This window comes from Elaeis guineensis, chromosome 6 (assembly GCF_000442705.2).
Source record: "Elaeis guineensis isolate ETL-2024a chromosome 6, EG11, whole genome shotgun sequence".
NCBI lineage: Eukaryota > Viridiplantae > Streptophyta > Magnoliopsida > Arecales > Arecaceae > Elaeis > Elaeis guineensis.
The window spans coordinates 57,323,642-57,339,859 of NC_025998.2; the positions used below are offsets into that span (position 1 = coordinate 57,323,642).

General features: G+C 38.2%; 1 non-coding gene across 1 annotated transcript; it reads right to left on the reverse strand.

Annotated features, from left to right (window-relative positions):
• Positions 1 to 4,243: 4,243 nt before the first annotated feature.
• LOC140858922 (small nucleolar RNA R71) lies at positions 4,244 to 4,350 on the reverse strand. The gene has a single exon (XR_012142326.1). It is a non-coding gene; the product is annotated as a small nucleolar RNA R71 (small nucleolar RNA).
• Positions 4,351 to 16,218: the final 11,868 nt, after the last annotated feature.

The following is a 16,218-nucleotide window of genomic DNA, read 5'->3' on the forward strand; positions in this document are numbered from 1 at the left end:
TGTCACTCCGGTCATTATTAGATAATGACAAGCTCATGGGATCTAATTTCGATAGTTGGTATCAAAAATTGAAAATCATCCTTGAGCATAAGCGGATCCTTTATGTAGTAACGGATTTGGCACCTGAGAAGCTTGCCCCGAACGCTAGAGGGACGGTCCGAGATACTTACCAGAAGTGGCTCAACGATCGCACCAACATTTGGTGCATAATGCTGGCGGCAATGAATGATGAGTTTAAACGTAGGTTAGAGAATGCCCAGCCGCAGGAGATGCTTCAATTGTTGAACGACTCTTTTGGCACGCCTGACGATGTTGAAAGGCACAAAATTAGTTGTGCCATTTTCAATGCTCGAATGAGGGATGAGGCCTCAGTCATAGATCATGTATTATACATGATCAAAATGATTGAGCACCTAAGTAAACTGAGCTTTCCCTTGCACGAGCAGCTCGGTAAGGATGCGATCCTTAATTCTTTGCCCAAGTCCTTCCTCCCCTTCCTTACTCATTTTCGAATGACAAAGCCTGCAGTGAACTACCACGGCTTGTTGGGGTTGCTGCAGAACTTTGAGAAGGACCACCAGCTCTAAAAGGAGTCGGTGAATGTTGTGGGAGGGTCTTCTTCTGGTCATCGACCCTTTAAGAAAGGGAAGAAGAACAAGAAGAAGAAGAATAAGAAGGTGCAGCCACATGTTGGGACGTCAGCACAGAGTCAGACCAAGAAGTGCAAGCCCGACCAGAGCCAGATGGAGTGTTTCTTTTGCAAGAAGCAGGGGCATTGGAAGAGGAACTATCCTCTATACATTGCCTCCCTGGACCCGAACAGGCCGAAGAAGAAGCAAGGTAATTATATGATAACACCTTGCAACTTTTTCATTTGTGATACTACTGCCTGGGTATTGGATACCAAAAGCCCTTATCATATCTGTAATTTGATGCAGGGTCTGCAGGTCAATAGGAGATTTGATGAAGGTGAGAGGTTCCTGAACGTTGGACATGGAAGCAAAGTTTCAGTTCTAACTTTAGGAATCATGAACCTTGTAATCAATTCTCATAATGTATTTCTAAGTGAATGTCACTATTGTCCAAGCTTTTTATTAAATATTATTTCTCTAGGCCTTTTGGCCATGTACGGTTATGAATTTTTAATAAAAAAAAACGTTTGCAATATCATTTTGAATGGTGTTACAATATTTGTTGGATAACTAAATAATGGAATTTACTTACTATCACAGCCTGTTAATGTGGTTCAAACCTCTGGTAAATATTCTAGAATAGATAATGTGTTAGAAATCTATCTTTGGCACTGTAGGCTAGGTCATATCAATAAGAACAGGATAAATAAGTTGGCTCAAGAAGGAATTTCTGAAGTCGGTGATTGTGAATCACTTCCAACCTGTGAGTCCTATCTTCTTGGGAAGATGACCAAGTCACCTTTTACTAGAAAAGGTGAGCGAGCCAGTGAACTCTTGGGTTTGGTACATTCTGATGTATGTGGACCCATGAGCTCAAGTGCAAGAGGTGTATATTTCTACTTCATAACCTTCACAGACGACCTATCGAGGTATGGGTATGTGATTTATGTCACAAATTGACATAAAAAGTATCAATTAATATCTAAATTATCTAACTTTATTAAGAAATTGATACTTGTTATTATATTTTGCAGAAGAAGAGATCATCAATAGAAAGAACAAGGAAAGAGGATTCCAACGGCGCAAATTTTATGCAAAACGGAGTTAAATTGATCCAGGAATTGAAGAATGAAGAAAGAAGACTCAATTGGGTCAAACCCGAGTCAAATCAGATCAAAATTGATCAAAAATCAACTGATTTGGTGATCTGGTTAGCCTCCTGGTCCACAGCAACAGGCGCATGGACCATGGACCCATCGGCGCACCATAAACCCCCTAAAACCTCTTAGTCCCACATCGGAAGTTTTGAAAACCTTATAACCCCCAAATACCTATAAAAAGCCCCCAAAGGCCCTTGTTTTATGTATTCTTCCTTCTGATCAAGCTTGTAACCCTAGATAGTGGGTTTTTTTTAGCTCTCTTTTCAAGCCTCGAGCTTTGAGGTTTTTGTAATAATTTTTTTTTATATATAAAATCTTATTTTTATGCAATTTCATCTCTTTACATTATGCAATTTATTTTTCTTGCAATTAGGATAGTTTAATTTATGCAATTTAATTTTATGCAATTAGGTTAGTTTAAATTATGCAGTTTAAATTTATTAGGATAGTTTAATTTATGAAATTAGGGTAGTTTATTTTTTTGTATTTAAATTTTGCAAGTAGATTTAGATCATGTCTAGCTAAGCATCCCTTCTAGGGTTTGCGATGAAGCTAGATCATGAGTAGAGATTTTACATAGGGTTCTTTCTTTTTCTTAGGGTTTTTTTTTCTTCCTCTTTTGCCAAGAATTTTTGATGAACTACAGTTGGGTCAGAGTCCCTTCATAGTTCATGCTTGATTCAGTGCATAGGAGGAGAAAACCCTAAGGGATCCTAGTTACTACTCCCCTGTAAAGAATCTTGATGGGTTATCGTTGGGCCTTAGTCCCTTCATAATCTATGCTTGGGAAAGACAAGAGGAGTAGTCGTTAGGATCAATAAGAAAAATTCTAGGTAGAATTTTCTAATTTAGATCTAGTGGATTCAAAAACCCTAGATCCTTAGTCTTATTGTCTTTAGCAAACAACTTTCGACTTTCGATTTTTGTTAAAGCTCGCTTGAGCATAGATTTGAAAATCATTTTTAAAACCAAGTCTCTGTGGGATCGACCCGTACTCGCTGGTCGTGCTACTCTGCACACCGTGCGCTTGCGGTTTTATTTACAAATTTTAAGATTTGAACATCAAGTTTTTGGCGCCGTTGCCGGGGATTTGGCGTTTTAAATTATTTTCAAATATTTGTTCTTCGTGCGTTATAACTCTTTTTTTTTTTTCTTTAGGTTTCTATATTTAGTTGGTGATTGCTGGAAAACTCAGGTACGCTTCTAATTTCTCTTTTATTATTTTTAGTTAATTACTTTTGCTTTTAGACCTAATCATTTGAATTTACTTAATCACAAAAAAAAAAAAATATAAAACAAAACAAAAGATATTTCATAATCGTGAAGTAAAATATCAAAATAAAAAAAAAATTCTAAATTAAAATCTTTTACATTCTTGGTCATCTTGTTTATTTGTATTTGCATTTTCATAATTAATCTAAGGGCATCAATCCATTAACAAGATAAGGTGGGGATTTCATTACCCTTCCTTAGCCCAAAAACCATCTCCATCATATTGCATTACCTAGACTTTTAATCTTAAAATCAATTAGACGTCAACCTTAAGGAATTCGAGCTCAATAGGACAAGGAACCCTAAGAGTTCTACCAAGTTTGAGTTGTTTGATTAGTTGGTGTCTAGGCAAGTCCCTGAGGGTGGTTTGTTAAATTGGTTCAGTTGCTAGCCTGGCCAACTCGTTTGGTGTCTAGAAAGGCAACGATGAGTGAACCTCCCACCTCTTATACTTACCTGGCTAACTAGTTGATCAATCTCCACTTGGAAGGTTTGAAGGGTCATCTTGGAACAGTTAGGAGCTGTCTAGATTTAGGTTAACCCTAGGATAGATTGAGTTTAATTTATTGATTCACTTGTTTGAAAAAAAAAAAAAAAAATTTAAAATTTAAATTAATTTGGTTACTTTTCTTTAGATTTAGGACTCCTTAGGATCTTCTCTTTAGAACTTTTTCTCTTTTCTTTCTTTTCCTTATACATAAAAATTTTATTAAAAAAAAAAATTATATAAACATCGAGAACCGTACACCTCGTGTGTGGAGAAGAGTGTCGGGTCGTCTAGTTAGGATTGAGTCAATTCCTGTTGTTCCAATGGCTGAACCAATCCAACCCATGACCCTTAAGGATTTGTGTTATCCAGTTGGCTCCATCCAACCATCTTGTATCAGGTTGCCACAACCGACAGCTAACAATTTTGAAATCAAACCTCAAATCATAAATATGCTTCCAAAATTCACAGGATTAGAGGATGCTTATATATTTATTAGAGAATTTGAGGAGGTATGTGCAACCATGAAACTGCAATTAACAGAGGATGAGGTCAAACTTAGATTAATCAACTTTGCCCTTAAGGACAATGCTAAGAAGTGGCTTTATAGTCTGCCAAACTATTCTGTCACTACCTGGGAGGGCTTTGTGAGAACATTTTTAAAAAAATATTTTCCCCATCATAAAACAGCTAGGATTAGGAATGAAATAAATCAATTTTACCAACTAGCTGGTGAATCATTTTGGAAGTACTTTGATCGTTTCAAGAATCTTTTGACCCAATGCCCACACCATGGAATAGAAACTTGGAGACTGTGCCAGATCATCTATGAGGGGTTAGATTCAAACTCAAGAACCATGCTAGAGTCCATGTGCCAAGGCCAATTTATGGACAAAGAAACTACTGAAGCTTGGCAATTCTTAGAAGACCTAGCCGAGAAAAATTTACAGTGGGAAACAACTAGGGAACCTGATAAAGCTACACCTTCAAGAGGAGGAATGCATCAAATTCAACCAACCCTAGCATCAGAGGCCAAGATTGCAACCTTAACACGTAGATTGGAAGCCTTAGAATTACAGAGACCAGCCAATGTAAATCAAATATCTGCACCCATGTGTAAAGGGTGCAATGCACCAGACCATGTCTTAGAAGAATGTTCCTACTCGAATGAGTGTGCACAGGTGAATGCCACCTATCAAGGACCATTGAACAATCCTTATGCACCCACATATAACCCAGGTTGGAGGAATCACCCGAATTTCTCATGGTCCCAGAATCCTAATGTAGGTAATCCAATTTTCAATCAGCAAAATCTAAGGTCCAACCCAGTGATGAACAACCCGCCAGGCTTCCATGATAATGACAAAAAAATTACCTCTTTAGAGAAAAGCCTAGAAGCCATGATGAAAACACATACCAGCTTTATGCAAACTACGGATCAACTCATAAATAATAACACCCAAGCTATAGCCCGTCTGAAAATGCAAGTAAGTCAGCTGGCTTCGACCATTAGTGAACGAGAACATGGTAGGTTACCTAGCCAACATGAGCCAAATCCTAGGAACCAAAATGGTCCACGACCCCAACAAGGAAACCAAGTTAATGGTATAAATGCCATTCATACCTTAAGATCAGGAAAACAAATAGACAATAAGGTAGTTGCACTTGATGATATAGATGACTCATCTGTCGAGTCACCTTCTAAAACTACTACCTTTCAACCTCAAGCACCAGAAACTGAAAATTCACCTAGTCCAGTACTTAAAAGTCCTAGAGCTCCTTTTCCAAACAGACTGAAATCCAATAAATCTGAACATTTAGACAAAATTTTAGAGGTATTTAAACAAGTCCAAGTTAATATTCCTCTTTTAGATATAATCCATCAGGTTCCAACTTATGCCAAATTTTTAAAAGATCTTTGCACTAGAAAAAGGACCACTAATGTACCAAAGAAAGCATTTTTGGCTGCAAGTGTCAGTTCATACCTATCTAGCCATGTGCCAATTAAATATAAGGACCCTGGAGCTCCAACAATTTCTTGTGTTATTGGAGAAACCAATATAAAAAAGGCCTTGCTAGATCTAGGAGCTAGTGTGAATATCCTTCCATATTCGGTGTATGAACAACTAGGATTAGAAAAACTTCAACCTACTGGGATCACATTACAGTTAGCCGATAGATCTCTCAGGATCCCTAAGGGAATGGTCGAGGATGTTCTGATAAAGGTTGAAAATTTTATTTTCCCTATAGATTTTATTGTTTTAGAGACTGAGCCAGTTGCGAATCCTAAAGGACATATACCTGTCATTTTAGGAAGACCATTCTTAGCTACGGCCAATGCTGAAATCAATTGTCGAAATGGTCTGATGAAGTTATCCTTTGGGAATATGACCATTGAGCTTAATGTTTTTAACTTAGAATAGGAATCCTCTTCTCATGCTGATGTCAATGTAGTCCAAGATGGTATTTATGAATCCATTGACATTAGTGATGATGAAGTCGACCTAGAGTCTAACCCCTGGTTAATCCATGAGTCTGAGGATGTCAATGAAATACTTAAAGAAAATCAGATTAATCAGGAATCGACACTTCCTACTGAACCAATCATTGAGATGGTAAAACCATCACCTAAACCATCGATAGAGGAAGCACCCATTTTAGAACTGAAACCCCTCCCAGAACATCTCAAGTATGCATATCTAGGACCCAAAGAAACTTTGCCTGTAATTATTGCATCAGACCTAGATCCCAAGCAAGAGGAGGAGTTAGTGTCAGTTCTAAAAGCAAATCAGGAAGCAATAGGTTGGACCATAGCAGATATCAAAGGAATAAGCCCTTCTATAGTTCAACATAGAATATACTTAGAGGAAGAAGCTAAACCAACAAGAGAAGCCCAAAGAAGGCTTAATCCAGTTATGAAGGATGTAGTTAAAAAGGAGATTCTGAAACTCCTAGATAGTGGAATAATTTATCCTATTTTTGATAGCTCTTGGGTAAGCCCAGTTCAAGTAGTACCCAAGAAATCTGGGGTAACAGTGGTCCAAAATGATGCAAACGAACTTATCCCAACTAGGACCCAAACGGGATGGAGAGTCTGTATAGACTATAGAAAGTTGAATGCTGCGACAAGGAAAGATCACTTTCCTTTGCCATTTATTGATCAAATGTTGGAAAGACTAGCTGGACAAGAGTTTTACTATTTTCTTGATGGATACTCCGGTTACAACCAGATCCCCATAGCCGCTGAAGATCAAGAAAAGACTACATTCACCTATCCATTTGGTACTTTTGCCTATAGACGAATGCCCTTTGGACTATGTAATGCACCGGCAACCTTTCAGAGATGCATGATCAGCATATTTTCAGATATGATAGAACGATTTCTAGAAATTTTTATGGATGACTTTTCTGTTTTTGGTCTAACCTTCTCCGAGTGTCTGAATCACCTGCAATTAGTTCTAGAACGATGTAAGGAGAAGCACCTAGTTCTCAACTGGGAAAAATGTCAGTTTATGGTCAAACAGGGAATAGTTCTTGGCCATGTCATTTCTAAAAAGGGGATTGAAGTGGACAAGGCCAAAATAGATCTAATTGCAAGTCTTCCACCACCTAAATCTGTGAAAGAAATACGTTCATTTTTAGGTCATGCTGGATTCTATAGAAGGTTTATTGCCAACTTTAGCAAAGTAGCACGTCCACTGACTAATCTTTTGGCAAAGGATACTAAATTTGAATTTACTCATGAGTGCTTGGAATCCTTTGAATTTCTAAAAAATGCACTTGTATCAGCTCCAATCATTCATCCTCCTGTCTGGTCTGAACCATTTGAATTAATGTGTGATGCGTCCGATCATGTTGTGGGCACAATCTTAGGTCAACGAATAAATAAGCTGCCTAGAGTGATATATTATGCAAGTAAAACCTTAAATGATGCGCAGCTTAACTACACCACAACTGAGAAGGAGTTCCTTGCCGTTGTCTTTGCTTTAGAGAAATTTAGATCTTATTTGGTTGGGACCCACACCATTGTTTACACCGATCACTCAGCCATTAGACATCTCCTAGCAAAGAAGGATGCCAAGGCACGTTTAATCAGATGGATTTTGCTCCTTCAAGAATTTGACCTAGAAATTAGGGACAAGAAAGGCACTGAGAACGTTGTAGCAGATCATTTGTCCCGAATTCCAGTTGCACCATCTAGTGAACCACCCATCAATGAATCTTTCCCAGATGAGCAACTCATGTCTTTGTCTACTGAACCTTGGTTTGCTGATATTATAAATTATTTAGCCATAGGCAAGATACCTTCTCATTGGACTAAGCAGGATAAATATAAATTCTTTGCCCAAGTGAAGTATTTCATTTGGGATGATCCTTATCTTTTTAAACAATGTCCTGATCAAATTATTAGAAGGTGTATCCCAGATAACGAAGTCATGAATATTTTATCTTTTTGTCATGATCAAGCATGTGGGGGTCACTTCGCGTCTAAGAAAACTGCTGCTAAGGTTCTCCAATGTGGTTTTTATTGGCCCAATTTGTTTAAGGATGCTCACGAATATTGTAAAAATTGTGCTCAATGTCAGAAAATGGGCCGAATCACCAAGCGACACATGATGCCACTCAACCCAATCTTGGTAGTTGAAGTTTTTGATGTTTGGGGGATCGATTTCATGGGACCATTTCCAAATTCCTTTGGAAATGAATATATTCTAGTAGCAGTTGATTATGTTTTAAAATGGGTAGAAGCAATTGCATGTAGAACACCCGATAGCAAAATGGTCATTAAGTTTCTTAAAGAAAATATTCTCTCCCGTTTCGGTATTCCTAGGGCAATCATTAGTGATCGGGGAACCCATTTTTGTAACCGACCTTTTGCAACATTGATGAAAAAGTATAATGTCACCCACAAATTGGCCACACCATATCATCCTCAAACTAGTGGGCAAGTTGAAGTGTCAAACCGACAAATCAAACAGATCCTGGAAAAAACTGTTAATGCCAATAGAAAGGATTGGTCTTTAAAATTAATTGATGCACTTTGGGCATACCGAACCGCTTTCAAGACCAATCTAGGAATGTCTCCTTATAGGATTGTGTTTGGTAAACCATGTCACTTGCCTATTGAGATAGAACACAAAGCCATGTGGGCCATCAAACAACTAAATACAAATTTGAACGATGCTGGAAACCATAGGAAGCTTCAATTGAATGAATTAGAAGAACTTAGAAATGAAGCCTATGAAAATGCAAGGATATACAAGGAACGAACCAAAGCATTTCATGATCAATCAATTATAAGAAAAACTTTCAATATCGGACAAAAGGTGCTCTTATATAACTCTAGATTACATCTGTTTCCAGGAAAGCTTAGGTCTAGATGGACAGGACCATTTTTAGTAAAGGAAGTTTTTTCACACGGAGCTGTTGAGATTGAAAACCCAAGTAATGGTGTTATCTTTAAAGTTAATGGTCAACGATTAAAACCATTCTTGGAATTACCTGTCAAGACTGTTGAAGATGCCATGGTTCTTTATGAACCAACTTATTCTGATTAAGTTGCTTCGAGGTTTGGTCTGGCTGAAGACATAAAACTTAGCGCTTCTGGGAGGCAACCCAGCTTATTTAATTTCTAATGCTTTCTTTGTTTTCAGTTTGCTTAGGACAAATAAATTAGATAAACTCCATTGGGGACAATGTCGGTCAAGTTGAGGGGAGAGCTTGAACAAAATCAGGTGTTATCATTTCCTTTTCCTTCCACTTTGAGTTATTTCTTGCATTTAATATATTATGTAAAAAAAAAATAAAAAAATAATAAAAATATATATATATATATATATGAAATAAATTAATCTATAAAAGAAATAAGAGTAAGTTAGAAAGTATTTGCTAATGTAGTGAGTCACGGAGAAGATTAGCTGGTTAGACTCTTGGTGGCTTAGGTCATTTAAAGACTATTAGCACTTCCAATTGCACATGCACACTAACAAGGTAAAGTAGGTGTTAATTGTAAGGCCAATTAAGGATTTGAGTATTATTTAAATTAGATAATTTTCTCTACACCCCAATTGAAGAAATTTGAATTTAAGGAAAGAGCTACCTGCCTGAAATAAAATGCAAAACACAGAGTAAATGTGGATTGCCCTAAGCCTAGTAACCGGGTCTCTTCACCTAAGTCAAGTGTTGAGATTCGCATCAAACGGTGGTGGGAAGGCCAGGATGCTCAGCAAAAAAAAAAAAAAAAAAAAAAAAAAAAAAAAAAAAAAAAAAAAAAACAGTGTGAAAGCTACCTTAGTTCTTTGTTTAATCTGGGGTGTATAAAAAATTAATCGAACTAAGTTATGAAAAATGATACAATTGGCCTGTACAAGTTAATACTGAAATACTAAGTTAGTTATCACTCACACAAGTGCTATAAAACTTTAAGTGTACTCTAAGAAAGCTTCTAAGTAGACTGACTACCGATTCTAATTCGAAGCTCATTACTTAGTAATACTAGAAAACTTCTTGAATTTCGATCTTAAATTAATTTGCAAATGAAGGATCTTTTTGGAATATGATCTTATTTTGGTACATTGCTAAGGGACTAGCAATGATTAAGTTGGGGGGTGTGATTTATGTCACAAATTGACATAAAAAGTATCAATTAATATCTAAATTATCTAACTTTATTAAGAAATTGATACTTGTTATTATATTTTGCAGAAGAAGAGATCATCAATAGAAAGAACAAGGAAAGAGGATTCCAACGGCGCAAATTTTATGCAAAACGGAGTTAAATTGACCCAGGAATTGAAGAATGAAGAAAGAAGACTCAATTGGGTCAAACCCGAGTCAAATCAGATCAAAATTGGTCAAAAATCAACTGATTTGGTGATCTGGTTAGCCTCCTGGTCCACAGCAACAGGCGCATGGACCATGGACCCATCGGCGCACCATAAACCCCCTAAAACCTCTAAGTCCCACATCGGAAGTTTTGAAAACCTTATAACCCCCAAATACCTATAAAAAGCCCCCAAAGGCCCTTGTTTTATGTATTCTTCCTTCTGATCAAGCTTGTAACCCTAGATAGTGGGTTTTTTTTAGCTCTCTTTTCAAGCCTCGAGCTTTGAGGTTTTTGTAATAAATTTTTTTTATATATAAAATCTTATTTTTATGCAATTTCATCTCTTTACATTATGCAATTTATTTTTCTTGCAATTAGGATAGTTTAATTTATGCAATTTAATTTTATGCAATTAGGTTAGTTTAAATTATGCAGTTTAAATTTATTAGGATAGTTTAATTTATGAAATTAGGGTAGTTTATTTTTTTGTATTTAAATTTTGCAAGTAGATTTAGGTCATGTCTAGCTAAGCATCCCTTCTAGGGTTTGCGATGAAGCTAGATCATGAGTAGAGATTTTACATAGGGTTCTTTCTTTTTCTTAGGGTTTCTTTTTCTTCCTTTTTTGCCAAGAATTTTTGATGAACTACAGTTGGGTCAGAGTCCCTTCATAGTTCATGCTTGATTCAGTGCATAGGAGGAGAAAACCCTAAGGGATCCTAGTTACTACTCCCCTGTAAAGAATCTTGATGGGTTATCGTTGGGCCTTAGTCCCTTCATAATCTATGCTTGGGAAAGACAAGAGGAGTAGTCGTTAGGATCAATAAGAAAAATTCTAGGTAGAATTTTCTAATCTAGATCTAGTGGATTCAAAAACCCTAGATCCTTAGTCTTATTGTCTTTAGCAAACAACTTTCGACTTTTGATTTTTGTTAAAGCTCGCTTGAGCATAGATTTGAAAATCATTTTTAAAACCAAGTCTCTGTGGGATCGACCCGTACTCGCTGGTCGTGCTACTCTGCACACCGTGCGCTTGCGGTTTTATTTACAAATTTTAAGATTTGAACATCAGTATGTCTACTTAATGAAGCATAAGTTAGAGTCGTTTGAAATGTTCAAACTATTTCAAAATGAGGTAGAAAAATAAACTGGGAAGTATATTAAAACTCTTCGATCTGATCGAGGAGGTGAATACCTTTCTAATGAGTTTCTGACATATCTTGGGGAGAATGGGATTCTCTCTCAATGGACTCCTCCTGAAACATCATAGCATAATGGGGTGTCTGAAAGAAGGAATTGGACCTTATTGGACATGGTTCGATCCATGATGGAGTTTGCTGGTCTGTCGATCTCCTCTGGGGATATATGCTCGAATCGGCTTGTTACCTTCTAAATAGGGTTCTGAGTAAGTCTATAACAAAAATGCCATATGAGATATGGATAGGACGTAAGCCAGTACTCTCGTACCCTAGGGTTTGGGGGTGTCCGGCTTATGTTAAATGTTTAATTACAGACAAGCTTGGACATAGGTCTGACAAGTGTTATTTTATAGGGTATCCAAAAGAGACTAAAGGATATTATTTCTACCTAGCTGATGAGCAAAAGGTGTTTGTCAGCCTTAAGGCAATCTTTTTGAAAAAGAAGTTTCTTGGTGAAGGGACTATTGCCTCTAAGGTCGAACTTGAGAAAGTTCGACAGGTGAAAAAATTGACACAAGTAGTTGAACCTGAACCAGATTTGGTTAGATCAAATCCGAAGCCCATTGTTTCTGCATCCTTAAGGCGATCTGGTAGAGTACCACATCAACCGGATAGATACTATGATTTCTGGGTCTGGGATGGCGATTCTGTCAAACTTGATGAAAACGATGAGGATCCGATCACCTACATGGATGCAATGCAGAGACCTGACTCTGAGAAATGGCTAGAGGCCATAAAATCCAAAATGGAGTCCATGAAGGTCAACGATGTGTGGACATTGGTTGACCCACCCGAAGGAGTAAAATCTATAGGGTGTAAGTGGGTCTTCAAGAGGGAGAGGGTTGCAGACAGAAAGGTGGAGACCTATAAAGCCCGTCTGGTTGCCAAAGAATATCATCAATGTTATGGTATAAACTATGACGAGACATTTTCTCCTGTGGTAATGCTCAAATCCATTCGGATTATGCTTGCGATAGCTGCCCATCTGGATTATGAAATCTGGTAGATGGATGTAAAAATTACTTTCCTAAATAGAGAGCTGGATGAAGAGGTGTATATGATACAATCTGAGGGGTTCACATCCACAGATGAGTCTAAGGTATGCAGGCTACAGAGGTCCATTTATGGACTTAAGCAAGCATCTCGGAGTTGGAACATACATTTTGATAGGACGATCAAGACATATGGCTTCGTTAAGAATGGAGAAGAGCCCTGCATTTATAAGTGGGCTAATGGTCCAGTAGTAGTATTTTTTGTATTGTATGTGGATGATATTCTCTTAATCGGGAATGATGTACCTGTATTACAGAGAATGAAGATTTGGCTGTCATCACAGTTCTCCATGAAGGATCTGAAAGAAACTTCCTACATCCTAGAGATGAAGATCTATAGGGATAGATCTAAAAGGTTGCTTGGCTTATCCCAGTCCACGTACATTGATACTATGCTGAAGAGGTTCAGCATGGAGAATTCTATGAAAGGCTATCTACCGATAGGCCATGGAATTTCTCTCTTGAAAAGAGATTGTCTGACAACACCTCAAGAGAAAGAGCGTATGGGTAGAATTCCATATGCTTCGATGGTGGGATCTATCATGTACGCCATGATATGTACACGATCAGATGTGGCATACTCACTAGAGGTAGTGAGTAGATACCAATCTGATCCAGGGGAGAATCACTGGAAGGTTGTTAAAACCATCTTGAAGTATTTAAGAAATACTAAAGATCAGTGGCTTGTTTATGGTGAATCAGACTTGAGACTTATAGGGTTTACAGACTCTAGTTTTCAATCTGATCACTATGACAGCAAGAGTGTGTCAGGATTTATTTTTATCCTTAATTAGGGGGCTGTCTGCTGGAAGAGTTCCAAGCAGCACACTGTGGCTGATTAAGTTTGTGAGGCAGAGCATGTCGCTGCATCAGATGCTGCCAAAGAAGCAGTGTGATTGAGAAAATTCATCATCGAGCTCAGAGTAGCACCCTCCCTTGTTGGTCCAGTTCTTCTCTACTGTGACAGCTCTGGAGCCATTGCTCAGGCGAAGGAACCGAAGGCACACCAGCAGACGAAGCATATTCTTCGCTGCTACCATCTCATCCGAGAAATCATGAATCGAGGTGACATCGACCTTCAGAAGATCGATGGAAAAGAGAACCTGGCCAACCCATTCACTAAAGCCATTGCGGTAAAGGAGTTCGACGACTTCAAGTCGAAGATGGGTATTAGATACTGCACCGATTGGCTTTAGGCCAAGTGGGAGATTGTTGGAAATAGTGTCCCAAAGCCAATCGTCAGCCTATTGACGGTTGTGCTCATTCTTGTATTAGTATAAGAATTATAAATAAATAAAAGTTATTTTGGTATTTTCATCACAAATTATTTCATCTTCTAATGAACTCCTGTGTTGTGGTGATGTCCTTAGGACTATTTAGACTCGATAAAGGAGGATTTGTCGTTTAGTCCTTAAACCTGTTCGCGACCAAATGATACATTGTCACCAAGGACAACAATATTTTTCAAGCATAGGTCGTTGTGTGCCATATGGGTTGGTTGTCCTCTTAACCAAGGAGTATGGAGACACTGGTATGGCATACAGGTGAGATGTAAGGGTACATCTGCACTGAATGTGACCACCTCCGGAGCTTTTTCTGCTGTCAAGATTTGCTCCGATGGGATATGGGTATAAATGTCCCTCCGACCTGAGACCGCCATGGTGACTTGTAAGCAACTCACTGCACTTAGGCACTGGACTACCTGAATTTCTAATTCAGTGACGGAAGGATGCTGGGTGGAGTCAAGTACTTGACTTGTCAGTACATGTGTCAAGATGGGAATGACCACTCCAGTTCAGGAGTTGTGTACAGTCGTGTTTCAATTTAGCAAAATTTTGGCCAGGGTAGTCCTAGTGAGGAGTCATAGGACTGTTTGAATTGAGCACGATTCGGATGATCTAATCAGGGTTGACAGTTTAACCCTGAGTCATCTTATACACAAGGGTCAAAAGGGATGAATTATACAGTAACCATATTCACATAGGTTTTGAGTGTTGTGATTGTGACTATTCGACCTATTTGGACATTGGGTACCATTACTAGATGGTCACTTCGATTAGTACAAGAATTGGTTCCTATGCTACCGACTTAGGTTCGAACCTGCGGGGTCACACACATTAGAGCTTTCTATCTGATCTAATGGCTGATGAAGAGTCCTAATGCTTTTGGACTATGAGTCCTATGTGTCTGGGACTCTGTGATCAAGAATCAAAATTCTCTGATCACGAGTACCACACATTTTGGGTATCGGGGTCAAGAGTCCCACTGGTTTGGGACTTTTTGATCAGGGTTTCATATCGATGGACTCTGATGCCTGATTGCCTATCGGATTTGGACTCAGTATTTATGAGAGGTTTAATTAATGATTTGATCACTAATTAACTCAATTTGATTGAGTAATTATTTTTGAATCAAGTCCAATTGAATTAGATTCAGTTGGGTTTGACCCGATTAGGTTAAGTGTTGACCTAATCGCTAAGGTGTTTTGGTCACTGATTTGATCAGGGGTTGGGCTTAGTCAATTCCTGATTTGATTAGAATATTATTAAGCATAATTAAGTCTAATTAAGTTGGGTTTAACTTAGTCTAATTGTGCCTAACCTATTTTGATTAGGTTGGCTCAATTAGGTTCAAACCACCTTAACTAATCTCCCTGCGCCATCTCACTTCTCATGCGCCCATTTGAATTCATGAGAAACAACTTCTCATGAATTTTTTCTCATGCAGAAGCCTTCCACGCCCCTCCATTTGTGTGCCATTTGGGTGGATAAAGATGGTTGGTTGGCCATTCAAATTCAAATGAAGTTTGAATTTGAATAGGCAACTAATCCATGTGCCACCCAGTCTTATCCTTTTGTGCTCCATTTACTTTACATGAGAAAGAGTTTCTCGTGTAAACTCTCCATGCACAAGAGAGCCCACACCCTCTCTTCTCACACATAGTGTGGATAGGAATGAGTTGGTTGGCATTTGAATTTTAATTCAATTTGAATTCAAATGAGCAACCACTTATCTTTATCCTCTCACGCGGTAAAAATGCTGCAAAGATGCGGTCTTGCATCGTTTTAAAAAAGAGATAAGTTAGGGCATGTGCAGAAGACATTAGAGAAAAAAAGGATGGCGTGAGAGAGCTTTCTTGCATGAGAAAAGAAAAGAAAAAGAGAGAAAAGAAAGAAACAAGTGGGTGCAAGTTTCTTCAGAGTGTACCCTAGGGTTTTGGCTTAGGGTTCGGGAAGTGAGAACGTGAGCTACAAGTATCGTGAGCCCACCAAACTTCAGGGAGAGCATCATCAACCTCTCAAGTGCATCTGCTGATGATCCAGAGCATTCGAGGAGTCAGTAGATCAAGATCGAAGGAGTTCGATAAACATCGACCATCAAAAGGGTTCAGCCACGAACTAGCATTCGTGAGGAGCCGATCAGATCGAAAGCTTCGTGTGGATGATCTGCAGAGGTCAGACATGCTGTGTAGCTACATTGCGATGATCAGACCCTCCCGACGGTGATCAAATTACGGCGATCGACTACCCATACAAAGATAATGTGTTCTAAACACATAACAATAAAATATTTACTATAAAAATTTAAATT